This window comes from Canis aureus, chromosome 6 (assembly GCF_053574225.1).
Source record: "Canis aureus isolate CA01 chromosome 6, VMU_Caureus_v.1.0, whole genome shotgun sequence".
Classification (NCBI taxonomy): domain Eukaryota; kingdom Metazoa; phylum Chordata; class Mammalia; order Carnivora; family Canidae; genus Canis; species Canis aureus.
In genome coordinates, this window is record NC_135616.1 from 67697551 (window position 1) to 67704759 (window position 7209).

Sequence of the window (7209 nt, forward strand, 5' to 3'; positions counted from 1 at the left end):
TAAAAGGATGGGAAATGAGTACTCATACTGCAGGGTAGTGATAGTTATTGTAGTTGTTGGTAACATAAAGAGGTTACATGTCAGACATGCAGGTAGGTCACTGTGGTTATTTCAGATTATAATTCAAGTCACATTTTTCTCATTAAAATAATTAGGACTGTTGTAGTTCTGTGTGGTGTCATTATAAGCTATGTGTGAGTATGTGGGCAAGAGAGGAATAAAAAATATTAAGTATTACATTAAGAATACTTTGCCTTATATTATCACACACCTGTTACATGGTCAACTCTCAGAAATGACCTCATGTGACAGAGTTCATAAAGTTGAGCAAGGAAGAAAATTTAGAGAACTTTGTAGCTCTTCAGCTTAGGTCTTTTTATATGACTTGACTTGGCTTAAAATATTCTATGCTCCAATTCATAATTATGATATTGAACTTTAAACTACAAATATATTCCTAAAATTAGGTCTCATAACAAATGATTTGGAGGGTTATCCACTATTTTAGATTATGTGAGTCATGTTAATCTTCCATATGTCATAGAGTTGATACTATTATTTATATATAGGTGGCCATTTTAAAAATGACTTTTATAACCATTTTGGGTTATTTTATGGCTGACTGGGGAGTGAAAGGTTAAGAGACATGTGCTGAGGTAACCTGGGAAGGAAATAATCTATTAGAGAGAAGGCTAACCTTGGGTTGGGGGTGACTGACTCATCTCTAAGTGATAGGAGGAGAAAGAAGCCCAGGCAAGCAGGCCGGCAAAGAAGAATTCCATGGAATCCAAAGAGTATGTGGCAATCAGCATGATACACATATCTGTGAGAGTGAGATGAGCCATACCCCTTCTGTATCTTTTGTCTTTCCTGACAGCCTTTGATTCTCCATGGAATCCTGAGAACACAACTTGAAAACTGCTTATTGTACAGAATAAATAATGGCCTTGCAGCCAGCTGACCTGTGTTTGCTTTGAATTCTGGAAAATGACTTTGGGCATTTTAACCTCTGTCTGTCCAGAGGTTACTTGTAATTTATTATATTACCTGAGACTTTCCAGAAAACCAAAATAAGCAGTTTGAGAAAAGTTGAAGGATACGTGTAGATTCAATGAGGTTATACGTACCAGAGTTACAATTCAGAACTAGATTCAGGGCACTTTGCAATATGTTTATTACAGGCTTTTTTTCTTTTTTTAGTGTCATGGTTAAAAGCTTGGATGCCACAGTCAGATTGAGTTCAGATCCTGACTCTGCCTTTACTAGTGTGTTTTCGGATAAGATTCTTAACCTCTGTGTATGTCAGTTTCCTTGTCTGTAAAATACTAAGAATATTAATGGTTCAGTCATCATAAGACTTGTGAAGATAAATGAGTTAATACATAAAGTGCTTTGGATGCTGCTTGGCATAAACAAGGCGCTCAATAAATGTTAGCTATTATTTTTATGGTGTACACTTTGTATGTTGTTTCTACAGCAGAATTATAAATTGTTTGAGGGCCAGAGTATCTACTTTTTATCTCTAGAGCCTACAACGACACCATTCACTAAAATAAAAATGTTTAAAAATAGAAAAAAGATGTATGTACTTAATTGGGCCCTGACCTCCATACATTTGTCACGATGGCATTTATATCTCAGTTGCCTGATACTGGATTGACTGATTGTCTTTTGTCCTTCTTAGCTGCTAAACTCCCTTTTTTTTTTTTTTTTTTTTTTTAAATTTACCACTTAGTGGCACCTGGGTGGCTCAGTCAGTTAAGTGTCCCAACTTTTGGTTTTGGGCTTGGGTCATGATCCTGGAGTCATGAGATCAAGCTCCACGTTGGGATTCTCTCTCTCTCTCTCTTTTCCCCCCTACCCTTTCCCCACTCATGTTCATGCTTGTTCTCACTCTCCCTCTCTCTAAAATAATCCTTAAAAAAAATTTACCACTTAATGTTGCTGATTCCAGTGCTTCCTGATCCCTGCCTCTTCCGTCTTCCCCACGTCTTCTAGGTCTCCATCCTCTTCCCTCCCTCCTACCTGGTCCCCATGGTAGGACCAGAGGTTTTCAGGATGAGTAGAGGTTGATTAAAGGCCTACTGCTCATCCAGCCCTGATTTTGTTCTTAGGGGCAGCTTTTTCTTGTTCTGTCTCTTCCCAGCTGGTTGTGACAAATGCATGGGAGGCTTTGGTTGAAGCATGCCTCTATGACAAATTTATTGTTCGTGAGCTCAACAAATTAGCATTACAGGCCTTGCCTTTTGATTCTTACTCTTCCTCACAGAGGCTGATATATTTTAGTACTCATTTAAAATAGTTTACACCAAACATATAGAATAGTCCAAAAATAACATTTACCAGGCACCTAGATCTAAAATACATTAACATTTTGCTACATTTGCCTCAGTTTGTATTTTTAAGATACTTGTCCTTATTCTACTCCTGTCCTTCCATTAGCAAAAGCAAGCACCAGATGGAAGTCAATGTGTATCCTTTCTGTTCATGTGTTTAATTTTTTATTTTATAGTATTTTTTAAAAAGATTTTATTCATAGAGACACACACAGAGAGAGAGAGAGGCAGAGACACAGGCAGAGGGAGAAGCAGGCTCCATGCAGAGAGCCTGACATGTGGGACTCGATCCAGGGTCTCCAGGATCACGCCCTTGCTGCAGGCGGCGCTAAACCGCTGCACCACCGGGGCTGCCCTATTTTATATGTATATAAACAATGGTGCAAAGCAATAAAGAATTAACTGCTTTCAAAATTTTATTACCCAGTAACATATCAGTAACACACATAAAGATGTAATATTCACTGATTTGTAGAATTCCCCTTATGACACTTAATTTTGTATGTAGGAGTCTGCTAACCTTGGTTGTATTGCTGCCATGCAAAGGTCAGGCAATGTACCAGTCAGTGAACACACATACCAAGTTGTCAAAGCGTGGTCATTGGTACAGTGAGAAGGAACAGAAAGGATACATCTTAAAAGAGCACAAAGCAATCACCTTGACAGAGGAAGTTAGGGAGGCAAATTTGTGTCTCTAGAGAAATCCCAGGATATGGAAAATGAGGAAGGCATCCCTCAGCATACTGCCTGGTGCATTCTCTGTAAAGGAAGAATAAAACTATTGCTTTAACTTGTTTAAAGCCCTCATATGGAGATTGTTAAAGGAAAATAATGAGTCTTTCTACAGGTTTCAGAGTCACAGGGAAATACAAATAGCTACCAGTGATATGAGTCTGTGTTTTACTTAAGTGGCAAAATGAATCATAAGCTCCTATATGGGGCACTGAAAACGAACATTTCACAATTAAACTTCAAGGGATTTGCTGAAAGTAAATGTCTTTTGTGTCTCCTGAAGCACATGGGTCTTCATCAGAACCTTTTTTACAAAAGATACCATCAGAGGTAACCTTTCTTTGGACAAGATTATGGAATGGTTTTCCTACAGCTGCAAAAAACTCTCCAGCATTCCCATTTTCCATCAGGATGAGGCTCTACCTCACTTCCATTAAGCAATCCAGAGGCTCCTAATGTACACATTTCCTCATGTGGATTGGACACTGCTCAAAAGGTTGACCTGCTTCGGGAATAGTGGCCTCAAGATCTCTCAGCTACCCCACCAAGTGACTCCTTGTGAGGATGTGTCAAGAACCTCCGTGTTTATATCACTTCTTCCTGGTAGCCTTGAGGGAATACCATTTCAGCTATGAACAGGGATGTGTTACAAAAGGCCTGAATGAAATGGGCTACAGGAATGTGTGCCTCATGACAAGAAAGGTGTATACTGAACATTTGGAAGATGATAGAAATTATCTGTGATGATTCCTTTTGCAGTGTTTATTGGCTGCATCCTACCTAGTTAGCAAGTAATAATTTTTGAAAGCATTCAGTTCTATTTGTTGGAAATAAAGTTTATTGAGGATATTCTATCTGCAATAAAATGTACAGATTTTAAGTTTGATTTTAAGTTTAAGATGTAACCACCACCTCAATAAAGGTATGAAATACTTTCCTAACCCTAAAAGGCTTCCTCATGACCATTTCCAGTACGTACTCCTTCCCCCAGGAACCACTGATGTTTTCTGTCACCATAGACCACAAATAACTATTTGCCTATTCTAGAACTTCATATATATGGGATCATTTAGCATGGTCCTCTATGTGTGACTTTTTTCGCTTACCCTTTTTAGATCTATTGATGTTGTGGTTTTTATCAGTAGTTCATATTTATGCCATTTTCACTTCTTTTGAATCACTATAGTATAACTTTGTTTCTTAAATTGTATATAAAATTTCTAATATTGTCCTTTTACAGATTTTTGAGATATGTAATTCATTTAGTTGCCATATATATTACATGGTAAGAATATGCCACAACTTTAAAAAATCCACTTCCTTATTAACTGACATTTAGGTGGTTTTCTCATTTTTTCCTCATTTTAAACAATGCTGCCACAAACATCGGTGGGTGCTGGAGGGAAAGTTTCTCTAAGGCATATATATGTAAATGTACCATTGACAACTTGTAGAACATGAATATCTTAACTTCACCAGATATTGCTGTATTGCTTTACAAAGTTGTAGTAACAGTTTACCTTATTGCTGTTGGGGCTTAAGAACTCTGTATATCCAAATTCTCACCAACAGTTGGTATTGCCCGACTTACAAATTTTTGCCAATCAGTGGTTGTAAAATGCTATTGTATGTCATCATTAATTTGTTTTGCATTTCATTGACCATTCTTCTTATTGATTCATTAGACCATTAGGTTTCCTCTTTGTTTTCATAGTTTGTTAGAACTCTTAAACTCCTTTGCCCACTTTTTCATGGTATTAACTGCCTCTTACTGGTTTGGGGAGTCTTTATGTATTTTGGATATTAATCCCTTGCTGATTATATGTGTTGATATTTTTTTAGTCAGTTTTAACTTTGATTTTTATAGAAATTAACATTTAAAAAATGTGATCACATTTGTCAAATTTTCCCCTTATGGTTTGTGTATTTTGTATGTTATTTAAGAAAACTTTGAGATTGTAAAGATACTTAATATGTTCTTCTAAAAATTGAAAGTTTTGCTCTTTACACTTAGGTCTTTAATCTGGAATTGATTTTTGTGTCAGGTGGCAGGTAGAAATCTGATTTTTTCTCCATTTGAATTGTCACCTGTCCTCAAACCACTCATTAATCCATTCTTGCCCTTTGGTCACTTAGCTGGTTTCCTTTATATGTGTGTGCATATATTTCCTGGCTCTCTTTCTGTATATTTTGTTCTTGCACCATTGCCCTATTGTTTTTATTTACTATAAGTTTATAATAAGTTTTAATATATCTGGCAAAGATAGCTCCTGTCCTTCAGAATTGTATTTTTATTTTTCCTTTAGAATTATCTTAACTCTTTTAATCCTTTACTGCTCTTTGTGAATTTTAGGGTTAGCTTGTCCATTCTCTAAGAAACCTACAACAATAAAAAAATTCTCTTGCAATTTTGTTTCAGTTTACAATGAATCTATACATTAATGTGGAGAGAATTGACATCAGTGGTTTAGAGTCTTACTGTCTCTGCACATGACATATATCTCTACTTAGGTCTTTTTAATTCATTTTTATTTTTATTTTTTTTTTTAGAGATTTTATTTATTTATTCATGAGAGACAGGGAGAGAGAAAGAGAGAGGCAGAGACACAGGCAGAGGGAGAAGCAGGCTCCATGCAGGAAGCCCTATGTGGGACTCGATCCCGGGACCCCAGGATCATGCCCTAGGCCAAAGGCAGGCGCTAAACTGCTGAGCCACCCAGGGATCCCCTACTTAGGTCTTTTTAAAAATCCTTCAATAAAATTTTATTCTTTTCTTCCTAAAGTTCTTTTTTAAAAAAATACAGCTTTACTGAGGTATTATTTACATACCATAAAATTCACCCCACTCTAAAGTTGTTGCATATCTGTTGTTAGATTTATTACCAGGTACATTTTAGTTTTTATTATGAGATTCCTTATAGTTATTATGAATAGTACCCTTGCTTTCTAAAATTTTTGTCACTGGTGCATAGGAAAGTTGTACCTATTGTTTTCTTGGTTTTGGCTGGCAGAAAAAGATTGTATTAAGAGATCTGAAAAAGACTGGGGACTTTTTAATTTTCTATCATAAACTAGGATAGGAGAGAAACCCTCATTGGAACATATGGTAATGCAAAGGAGTGTTGGAAGTCCATTCTCAGGAGATTGAAGAAGATAAAAGAGTGACCAGAAACTCTCCAAATCTTAGACCTGTTCCTGAATGTTCATACCATCAGAAGGAGCCCTGTTTTTAACTTCTCTTCACATTTATAATTGGCACCACTCTATACATTCATACATACGTTTATTTACTCATATTCTTTTAAATTTAAATAGGGAGTTCTTCCTTTACATTAGGCATTAAGCCTGGCATTTGGGATTAAAATTTTTAACTTGTAAAATTAAATTTTCCAGAAGAGTGCTATGAAAAAGACAAAGTTAGTTGGCTAGCCTCTCAATGAGGCTATCAAAAATAATGACCCTTTCCAAACCTCTTTCACATAATACTTTTATATTTAATACTCATAGCAGTCCTCAATCATTTTTACAGATAAGGAAAGTTAAGTAACTTTAGGTATTATTGTTCCTGACAAAAAATATGATTTAACTATATGTAAAATGATAGAATGTTTTATTATTAATTGCCTCTGACTTTGATTCCTTTTGTATGTAGTTCATAATAATTTGTACATTAGTCTTTTTTGAACACTACATGGAAAGGCCTTGAAGACATCTAGAAAGAATACAGGAAACCACAGTAAGACGGCAGTGATGAAACTCCAAATGTGTGTTTCCTTCTCCTGATACCAAGGCAGCTACCTTAGTTTGTAGATGTACTATACTCCCTGTTCATTGTTACTTAGTCATGATAAGTGGAAGCTGCTGGTAGGATGAGAGATTTATATGGGACAGAAATTGACATAAAGGAAATCTGTAGTAATTAATTGAGCAATGACTTAAATTTTTACTCTTGGGTTACTTTTTATTCCATTTTCAAAGACGTCGTCTTTAAGATTCTGGTCATTTGGCATTTTCCATCCTTTCAACACAATGGAATGTATTAGATTATGGCATCCATGCAAGATTAATAATCTGAAGGCTTTTTTCTATTTGTAGTCAAGGATTTGAAGATCCTCACCAAAGCCAGAAAACATTTCTTTTT